The following is a 10,981-nucleotide window of genomic DNA, read 5'->3' as shown; positions in this document are numbered from 1 at the left end:
ACCGTACGACCCAGCAATCCCACTCCTTGGTATTTATCAACGGCCCAAATGAGTTGAAAACTGACGTCTGCACAGAAACCTGCACACAGACGTTCACGGTAGCTTCATTCATAACTGCCTGACCTTGGAGGCAACCAAGAAGTCCCTCAGGAGGTCAATGGATATGTAGACTGGGGTACATCCAGGCCATGGAATGTTTTTCGGGGGCGTTGGAAAGAAATGAGCGAGCTATGGAACTATGGGTAGCTGTGGGGAGCCAGGTGGGGGAACCGTACATGTGTATTCCTGACTGAGAGAAGCCAATCTGAGATGGTGAACATAACTCACGGTTCCCACTAAATGTGACATTGTGGAGGAGACAGAACTGAAATCAGTAGGCTGGAGAGCAGAGTACAAACTGCAGCGGACAGCGTCATGGCCGGACAGGCGTTTAGAGAGGGTTTCTCCCCCTCTTTGACCAGGTTTTAGGTCAAAGGAGTGCAGCCAACATTGTAACCAAAGGAGGCATTGTGCTCCCATAAAAATCTCCAGGACAAGGACTGCAAGCAACAGGAGTAGCTATTGGATGAGGCTCTAAAGGAAAAGGGTGGAGAGACTCAACCAGTTGGCATGCAAGTTGGCGAGAAATTTCTTCTCCCAGAGTATGGAGGCATCGAAGTAGTTGTAGGTGACATGGATTGTGACATTCTCAGAAAAGATGTAGCCTGAAATAAATCATTATTGAAACGGCGTCATGTGAAACTACCCAGTCCACTGAAGTTGTGCAGTCCTGCATTACGTAAATAATTTCCGTGTCTCTTTTTTATAATAAACGAATGATATCCACACTAGTAATAAGAAAGATGAAGGGAGGGAGGGAGGGAAGAAAAAAAAAAAAAGATCTGTAGGCTGCCAGGGGTTTTGGCGGGGTTGGGGGTGTGGGGGGGGGGTGATGAACAGGCAGAACACAGAGGATTTTTAAGGCAGTGGAACTACTGAGTGTGCTACTATGATGGTAAGATACCTTTGTCAAAACCCATAGAATGGACAACACCAAGAGTGAACCCTAGCGTAAACTCTGGACTCTGAATGGGTGATGATGATGCCTCAGTGTAGATTCATCCATTGTAATCAACACACCGGCTCTGGCACAGATGGGGGAGTGGGAAGCTCTGAGGGAGCACACCTGCGCCTCTGCATGTTGGGTGGTGGGGCGGGGAGCAGTGAGCGATGGCAGAGCAGGTGGCATATGGGTACCGTCCGTATTCGCCAGTCAGTTTTGCAGTGAACCCCAAATCGCTCTAAAGAAATAAATAAAGCCCCACTAGACAGACGGACAGATACGTACACACGTGTACACACACACACACACACACACACACACACACGCATGAAGGGACAAACACAAGAACAGACAGACAAGCAGACCTGATGTGGAGCTGCCAAGCACGCGGTCAAGAAAGAATTCTTGAGATGTTTCTGGTGCAACCAGGTGCTTTTATTATAGCATGGGGACGGGATCTGTGGGCGGAAAGAGCCGCACTGGGACTGTGAGGCGTTAACTGGTGATACAGTTTCTAGTGAGTGGGGGTTAGGGCTAAGGTAAGTCTCTAAGGAATTTGTGTATACTGAGAGCAAGGTCTCCGAGACCTTGCAGGGCTAGCTCTTGTCAAGGTAAGGTCGGTCCCTACTGTTTTAGCAAAGCGGGAGTCATGAGGCCCTTTAGATGTGTGTCAGTGGGCCACAGGTTGATAGAGGGGTGTTAGCATATTCTGGGCGTCTGTGGTTATGAGAGTGAAGTGACACTGACTACAGCAAATCCTCATCGGTAAAACGTTAAAAAAAAAAAAAAAATCCTTGAGAGAGTTGTAGGGCTGTTACACCCTGTATGTCTCAGGGATTTATCGGCGGGCTGCAAGTTGTAAGGAGACCTCATTGTCGCTTCATTTCTCTTGCCTTCGCTCTCCTCATCAAGTCCGACACCGACATTCCAGTTGGACAGTCTAGGCCCCGCGGTGGGGGGGGGGGAGGGGCGGGGAAGGAGAGAGTCTCCTCTACCCTCTTGGGGGTCTCGGGCTGGGCCTAGGATGGCGACCGACACAAGAGATTCACGGGAGAAGGGCATACGACGGTTAGTGGGTGTTTACATGGACGGGGCAGGAGAGTAAAGACAAGGCATCAGCCAACTTGTGAAGAATGGAGAAGACAAAGGGGTTCGGGCAAGGGGCAGGCAGGTCGGTAGGCCGCGGTGAGAGACGTCCCCGGGAAGACAGGGGGTGGTCGAAGAGGGTTTATTGACGTGGATTGTTCAGACCCTAATTCTCCCGGTCCCCTCCCCTTGTCTCTGGTGATGAAGAATGTCTGTCTTCTTCCTGGTTCCAGGGCAGGTACCTTTCACACGGGAGTTCGACCTCTTGCTCTCACGAAGAAAAGAAGGGTCGGAATATCCTTCCTGCAGCTGCTGTGTCTCCAGTGAGTTGAATTCAAAGTAAGCCATGTACCGATGAGGCACCTTTCAGGGGTGACATGTTCTGGTTTCCTTGAGGGCAGTCTGGGTAAGTGGCTCATTGGTCCTTGTTCCTCGGGAATCTCTCATCCCCTCTGTAGTTCCTGACAGCTGGCGGTGTCTTGCTCCTGTCGTTCCTACCGTTCCTGACGGTCCTCCTCTGCAGCGGCAGTGTTCTTCAGCATGGGCTCCTTAGGCTGGGTGTTAAAATGTGAAGTGTCCCCCCCACCCCCACCCCACCCCCACCCCCACCCCCACCCCGCTGGCCCTAGTTCGACCCTGGGCCCTACAGAGTCTATTGTTGCTACGGTGTTTCTCTGTGTTTAATCGCCTCTGGGTGATCGCTTATGGACTTTCTGCTTATAAACCCCAGACTTCATGTCCATTCGGAATTAGAGATAAAACTGCCTAGCTGATTTTCTGACTCGGTAGCCTCGTGGACACGACCTATTCAAGGGGACCTAACCCTAAAATCTTGGTCTTCTTCCTTGCCTTGGCCGTGCGCCAGACCTCCTATCTGAACGGATTGTACCGCTGTTCACCTGGTGACCCTGATCCAACCTCTGGGAGCGTTTCCTCATTTTGTTTCTCTCTGAGCCACAAGCCCCCCCCCCCCCCAATCCCCCAGGCCTCTGCGTGTCCTTTGTCACTTGGCCCTCTTGAGAGGGTGTTTCACAGAGCCTAGGTTTTTAATTTTGATGACTTCCCACCTCTCCGTGTCTTTTTCATGGATCATGCCTCTGGTGTCAAGTCTTAAACTCTCTTTGCCTGGCCCTAGTTCCTCAATTTTTCTCTTAGAGCTCCCCCCCCCCCCCGGTGTGTTCCAGTTTTATGTTTCCCATGGCAGTGTGTGATCCATTTTGAGTTCACATTTGTGTGAGGGGTGAAGTGTGGCTGTTTAGGTCAAAGCTTGCTTGCTTGCTTTCCTTCTTTCTTTAATTTAAACAATTTTTTGGCGGGGGGGGACAAGCGGGGAGGAGGGTGTGTGTGTGTGTGTGTGTGTGTGAGAGAGAGAGAGAGAGAGAGAGAGAGAGAGAGAGAGAGAGAGAGAAGCAGACTCCCTGGTGAGCAGGGAGCCCCCGATGGGGGGGCTTGATCCCAGGACCCTTCGATCATGACCTGAGCCGAAGGCAGACGCTTAACCGACTGAGCCACCCGGGCACCCCAGCTTTCTTGTTCCTTTGTCTGCCTGCCTGCCTGCGTGCTTGGTCTGTGGATGTCTGATTACCGTCCTCTGATGTCACGGGGAGGTGGGCCATCTTTCCTCCTTCGAGTGGCCTTTGAGCATTTGTCAAACCTCTGTTGGGCTTGGGCGTATCTGTTTGGGTATCTGTTCCGTGATAGCTCTTTGTCTGGCAACCTCACAGGTCTCTGTCGTCGCGTCTAGAAATAAGCATTAAGCCAGGGGCGACTTTATTTCCGAGTTTTGTTTTGTTTTCACTTGTTTTGTTTGAAATCACCGTAGCGATTTTAATTCCTTTTGCCCATCCGCTTGTTTATGTAATCTCCACACCCATCCAGTGTGGTGCTGGAACTCACAACCCCTGCAGATCAAGAGTCGCAGTCGCGTGGTCCTCCGACTGACCGAGCCAGCCTGGTGCCCTGAAATATGTGTACGTGCAAAGCAAATGTCAAGACGGCACCCACAAACTTTTTACCGCGAAACCGCCTTTGGATCGCCGCACTCTTGAGTTGAGGAAATACCGGTAAAGAACGTAGGTAGTTTAGCCCACTAAGGAAGAATCAACTTTAAAGGAAAACCTTCATTTCAAGTTTCTGATGTTTGGTCAGTTCTCTCAACTCAGTAGATGTCCAGCCTTCAGAGTTACGGTATTTGCTTGATTTCTCTCTTGTCCGCGTTTCCTCATTTACTTTCGCAGTGCTCAGGATGTATGGTGTACAGAGAACAGTTTTCATCCGTGTGTGTGTGTGTGTGTGTGTGTGTGTGTGTGTGTGTTCTGGTGGTGGCGGGGGGGGGGGGGATGTTGTGACTGTGGGATCAGGGATTCACACAGGTAAGAAGAAGGCAAAGAGAAAGGCTTGGAAAGGAAACCATTAAAAGCCCATGTTCAAATGGTGAAGGTGAATGTAATAAGAGTTCCCTTTAATCAAAGGAAGTCTTGCTGGAGGTTGCTTCTGCCCTCTCCTCCCTGGATAGGAGGGTGAGGTTTTTTTAAAGGTCCCTACGGGGCACAGAAAGCAGTAAAGCGCCATAGCACCTGGCTAGGATGCTGCTCTGCTGCCCTCTAATGTCGCATCCTCTGCTACTGTGGATGTTTTCCTCTGACTACTTCCTGTTTACAGGTGTTTATCTTTTTTTTTTCTTTCCATAATAAAGATTTTTATTTATTTGAGAAAGAGGGCGTGAGTGAGAGAGCACAAGCAGGGGGATCGGCAGAGGGAGGGAGAGAAGCAGACTCCCCACTGAGCAGGGAGCGTGATGGGGGGCTCTGTTCCAGGACCTTGGGGCTATGACCCGAGCCAAAGGCAGCTGCCCAACCAACCGACTGCACCACCCAGGCGCCCCAAGACAGGTGTATGTCTTGGATGCTTAATGCTGCTCCGCGTCTGTGGTTTGTGTGTTTGTTTTTTAAAGCTTTCTAATTTTAAGTAATCTCTATGCCCATCCAGCGTGGTGCTGGAACTCACGACCCCTGCGGATCAAGAGTCACCCGGTCCTCCTCCGACAGAGCCAGTCAGGTGCCCTGAAATACGTGTACTTGAAAGACGAAAAAAGGAAGAAAAAAAAAAAAACAAAAAACTTTTTTTCCTTTACACGCCAGAGGAAGTGCTACGCCTGGTTTTTCTTTTCTCCTTAATATCATGGAACATTTCATCATCAATTATTTACCTCTTCTCAAGCACCACCCACCCTCCCTTCCTCTCTTACCCCCCCCCCGCCCCCCCCCCCCCCCCCCCCGTGTCCTAGTGTTGGAATGCGCGGATGTCCCGGAGCTGGATTTGTTTAGTGAATGGCTATTTTAACTCCCTTCCTCCCCATTCCGCGCCTCCTCCTCCCCCCCCCGCCCCCCCCCACCGTGTGTTTCCGGGTTATGGTCACAGATGCTGAAACCGAGATATATGTGTGTGTGTGTGTGTGTGTGTGTGTGTGTGTGTATAATATATATATAATATTAAATATATTAAATATATTTAATAAATATATAATATATATTTATATATAATAAATATATTATTTATTTATATATTATATAAATAAAAATATAATAAATATACAATAAAATAAATATATATTTAAACATATTAAATGTATTTAATAAAAACGTTAAATATAAATATATTAATATATAATATTATATATATATATATATTTAAATACTGGTTGATTTATTTATTTGACAGAGAGAGAGAGACAGCCAGTGAGAGAGGGAGGGAACACAAGCAGGGGGAGTGGGAGAGGAAGAAGCAGGCTGCCATCGGAGGAGCCTGATGCGGGGCTCAATCCCAGAACGCCCGGATCATGCCCTGAGCCGAAGGCAGACGCTCAACGACTGAGCCACCCAGGCGGTTTCGGGGGAAACCGATATTCTTATCGCCACACCTGCCTTTGCACGGATGTTCCCCCATGCCTGTTTGTTGTCCTTGGATGTCATCGTGGTACACGCAGAGAGGGATTCAGTGTGCACCTTTCTGGGGGCGTGTGTCAATCACCCCCTTTCTGCCCTCCTGAGCTTTCTTCGTATGCTTGAGAGAGACTTCCTCCCCTTGAAATGATAGAAGAAAAATGGTTCAACCGTTGTTGTTCTAGGAGTACTCACACGGTCTCTGTTTTCCGTTCCCTGCCTGCCCCCCGAAATTTGTCTTAAGTCCTCCCAGAGGCCCAGGGCACCGCCCGTGTGCCGCTGTGGGAAGCCCGCGTAATGCCGGCCGGGCCTCTGGGGCCTGCCGGTGTCTGCGGGGAATTTTATTTTATTTTTTTAAGATTTTATTTATTTATTTCACAGAGAGAGAGAGAGAGAGAGAGAGAGAGAGAGACAGACAGACAGACAGGCAGGCAGACAGGCAGACAGGCAGACAGACAGACAGCGAGAGAGGGAACACAAGCAGGGGGAGCGGGAGAGGGAGAAGTAGGCTTCCCGGTGAGCAGGGAGCCCGACGGGGAGCTGGAAACCAGGACCCTGGGATCGTGACCCGAGCTGAAGGCAGACGCTTAGCGACTGAGCCACCCACGCGCGCCCCTTTGGGGAATTTTCCGCCCACGTCCGCTTCCGGCGGGGTCGTGCGTGCGTGCGTGGGCGTGCGTGCGTGGGCGTGAGCGCATGCGTACGCGCGTGTCCCGTGGCCAGCCGGCTCCCTTTCCGGCTGGAGCGGCCCAGACACGTTTTCCCGGTCTGCCCTGGGGTGCTGCAGCCGTGCCGCGCTGGTCGGGGGCTCCCGAGGCCGACGCCCCGGGTCCGCGCGCCCCACACCCTCTGCCCGCCCCTCCGAGGTGGGGCCGGGACAAGATCGGGTGGCCGGGCGGCCGGCTGTGCGCCTTCACGGGCCCGCGATCTGGATCTGTCTCGGTGTCCTTTGCGCCGGTTGTCGGGCGCCACCTGGCGGCCGCTTTTATATAGCGTCACCCTGCCAGAGCGTCGCCGATGTCCGTAAGGGATGGCATTTGGCTGCGGTCCCCAAGCCGGAGTTCCAGGAAGCCGGTGACACTAGCGTGATTGTCCCGCTCTCTCTGGGGTGTCGGCGCGCGATCGGCTCGCGGGAGATTGAACCTCCAGGCTTGTGAGGGTGTGACGCCGCCACCGCCTCGCTCCCTGAGAAGGGTGTGGGGGTCGCCTGGACGGGTCGACCAGCACCCACCGGTGTCCCCTCCTCGGCCCGTGGGGGAATGGGAGCGGGTGTGTCCGGCGCCCGGACGCCATCCGGCCGGTGGCTCCGGTCGGTCGTCGGGCCTTCCGTGTCGCGCGGTTTTCTCCCGTGTCGCGCTCGAGCCTTGAGAGGAAGCCCGTGGATGGCGTGACGGGCCCGGCCACGGGGCACGCGTGGGGTTCCGGTCGTCTGACCCGATTTTCTTACCAAGCTTTCCGAGGCCCGCTGCGGAGGTGGGGACCGGAGGGGACCGGAACGGACCGGACCGGATCGGGTCGCGAGGGGAGGCACGGATATGGCGCCCCAGGGGCCCGGCCGCGATTCCCATTGCGGTCCGGCCGTCGGGGACGCCTCCGTGGTATCGCCCCCTCCCCCCCCCAGTCCCAACTGGGAGTCGGGGACCGGCATGGGGCCGGCATGGGACAGGCGTGGGGCCGTCCTGAGGGCCGGGGAGCAGGGCGTCCACAGGTGCCTCCGCAGGACTTTGGTGATTTTTCTAAGTCCTGACGTGGGGACGACAGGCGGACTGGGGGAGGGCCTACCCGGCCCGCTCCACCTCCCGCGAGTCCCCCGTCGGTCCCGGCTGCCGCCACGCTCCCGGGGTCGACCAGATGGCCCTGGGGGCTCCAGGGGCCGGGGCTGATGGAACGGTGCTTGGGGCCGGTGGCCTGGCTACGGTCCCAGGAGGTCCCGGTGACTTGTGTCTAGGCCCCGGCAGTCGGCGTGGTGATTTTGTCACCTGAAATGAGCACTTTTTGTTGCCAGGTAGGTGCTGACACGCTGTGCTTTGGCGACTGTCGCCTTAGAGATGGGGACCTCTGGGCGTGTGCGGGGCGGGGGGGACCTCTGGGCTTGACCATGGTGCCAAGCCCGGCTGTGCCCTCGCTTACTTGAGCCGTCCGCGTGGGCCTGTGCGCCGGCTCGGGTGCCTCCAGATGGTCCAGGCCGTGGTGCCGCCTCCGGTCTCCAGCACCCGAGGGCGGTGTGGGCAGGCGGCGTGGGTGCTTTACCCCGTGCGCTCCCCACTGCGGGCACCTGGCTGCGGTCGTGACAACCCTTGTCCCGCAAGGCTCCGTGCCACGTGTCAGGCGTCCTCCTTCCTTGGGTTGTCCGGCTGCTCTCGCCCTGGGGTCGAGGGGTGCTGGCGAGGCTGAAAGCAGGTCCCTCTGGTTGCTGTCCTCGCCGGGCTTTCCCCCCCTCGGGACCTCCCTGGGCACATTCTGCCGATCGATGTGGTGATCTCGTGCTCTCCCGGGCCGGGCCTAAGCCGCGTCAGACGAGGGACGGACATTCATGGCGAATGGGACCGCTCTTCTCGTTCTGCCCGCGGGCCCTTCGCGCTCCTCCTCCTCCTCCGCCTGCTGTGGCGGTGCGGGGAGGGCGCGGGGGGGGGTGTGGACTCCGGCCCGACCCCGCCCTCCCACGTTCGGCCTCCTGGTGTCCGTGGGACCGGGGTCCTCTGACGCAGCGGACACTCTCGCTTGCCTTTCTTGGCTTCGTGTGGTGAGCGGCTCTCCCTGCCATGGGGAGGGCCGTCCCGACGCCGCGCTGCTCACCGCCTGGGCGTGCTGAGCGCGTTGCGCCTGGCCCTCCGTGGTGCCCCTGGAGCGCTCCAGGTTGTCTCAGGTGCCCGAGGCCGAGCGGTGGCGTCGTTTCCTGTTCCCAGCGACCCCCTCGGGCCACCGCTGTTGGTGGCGTAGTCCGAGGAGCGGGTGGTGGAGTCGGTAAGGGAGGACCACCTGCCCCCCCCATGGGGATGCGGGCGCCTCGTCGTCCCCCTGGCGCATGCCGTGCTGGGGGGGCCTGGACGTGGCGGGGTGTGTGAGCGATCGCGGCGGGCCGAGCCAGCGCTGTGGCGCTTGGCCAGCCGAGGGGTGCCGTTTCTTCGCCCCAGCATGCCACGTCCGTCTCCGCCTCTCGTGGCCTCGCCGGAGGCACGGAGCTCTTTCCGGGCGGTGACGCGAGCATGGTGTGCGTGGCGGGGCAAGGACGGTCTCCTTGTTGGGCCCCAGCCGTGAGCGCTCAGGATTGCCCTGTGCCTGCCCCTTGCCGCAGACCTACCCCCGCCCCCCGAGCCCTTGGCGGCCTTTGGAGAGCCGTTTAGCGGGGCCCGGTCGGGGGACGAATGGGTGGGGGCGATGCGCCCTCGGTGAGAAAGCCTTCTCTAGCGATCCGAGAGGGTGCCTTGGGGTACCGGAACCCCCCAGCTGCCGCCCCTCCTCTGCGCGTAGTGGCCACCGATGCGGGGGGACTACCGTTGCGTGTTGGGCAGAGCCCCCTCTCCGTGAGGGGTCTGCCGGCCCCGCGGCGGGGCCGAGCGCCGCTCTTTGCCTACCGCGGCCTGCGCCTCCCCCCTCCGAGTCGGGGGAGGATCCCGCTGGGCCTGGCCGGCGTCCGGCGCGCGGGGCTCCCGCGTGCGTGCGAGTGCGCGTGCGGCCACTCCCTCGCGGTGCTGTGTCTCCCGAGGGGTGGGGCGCCCCCGCGCGTCCCGCTTCCCCGTGCCGTGCGAGCGGCTGTCTCCCGCCCGCTCCCGTCCCGAGTTGCCGCCGGGGGTGGCGTGCGGGCACGGGTCGGGCCGCTCTCGCCTGGGGGTTGCTTCCCCTGGGTCGTGACTCCGGGATGGACCAGACGGATGGACGGAGGTTCTGCTGGGCCCCTGCGGCGGGGGTCACGTGGGGTTTTTGGGTCCCAGCCGTGGTGGGGCCTGGTTCGCGGGGGGGGGGCCCCGCCAAGGGTGCTGAGGCCGGCCGGCGTCCCGGGCGTCGCGGGACCGCTCTCATGCTGGTGGCGGTGGGATCCCGTGCACGTTTACCCGGTGGCCCGGTTCGCGTCTTTGTTGGCGCGCGCCCTTCCCCCGAACCACTCCCCCCACGCGCTCCCGGCCCTCGCCCGCCCTGCGCCCCCTCCCCGTCACCGCCGACCCACCCCCTCCGTGCCCGCCTCGACCAGATGGCTGAAGGCACGTCGTGCCCCCGATCCGCCCTCTTGGGACCGAAACCGGCCTCGCCGCTGTTGGGTGTTGTCCCCTCCCCAGCCGCTACGGCTTTGGGGGGGTGGTCGTCCCCGGGCGAAGTGCTCTCGGCCCCTCGTGAGGAGGGTCTCTGGTCGAGCAGGGTGCAGGGGGGTTGGCGTTGCTGCGCGTGCGGGAGAGCGTTCTGGGGGCCGGTCGTGACGGTGGCGTGGTGGTTGTGGCCCGAGCCCCGCGAGGTTGCCAGGGCCCGCCGGGGGCCGGGTCGGCATCCTCGGGTGCCACGGGACCGCCCTTGTGCTGGAGGCCTCGGGCGGTGGGACCCCGTGTGCCCCGGTGGCCGACCTCGGGCTCTGAGGCGCCTTTGAAGGGTCCCTGAGCCCCCTCGCGGCGGCCCGCGGTCCTTTCCCCCGCTGCTTTTCCTGTTTCCGGCGCCTAGTCCCTCGCCGCTGAGCCGTCTGGTGGCCCTCCTCCCATCCGGCTGCTGCCCCGGTGCCGCGCCCCGGTGTGCTTGGCGCTTCCCAGGCCCGCTGCGGCCTCCCATCCGTGTCTGCCGCCGCCTCCGGCCCGGCGGTGGCGTGGTGTGTCGACGGGGGGGCCGTCTTCCCTCCCCCGGCCGCGTCTCCCGCTCTGGCGCGCGTGCCCGGGCGCGGGTCGGGTCCTGGCCGTCCGTCGCGGCTGCTGTGGCCGCGCGCTGCCTCCCC

The sequence above is a fragment of the Ursus arctos genome, unplaced genomic scaffold, assembly GCF_023065955.2.
Source record: "Ursus arctos isolate Adak ecotype North America unplaced genomic scaffold, UrsArc2.0 scaffold_33, whole genome shotgun sequence".
Taxonomy (NCBI): domain Eukaryota; kingdom Metazoa; phylum Chordata; class Mammalia; order Carnivora; family Ursidae; genus Ursus; species Ursus arctos.
This window is presented reverse-complemented; position numbering follows the sequence as displayed.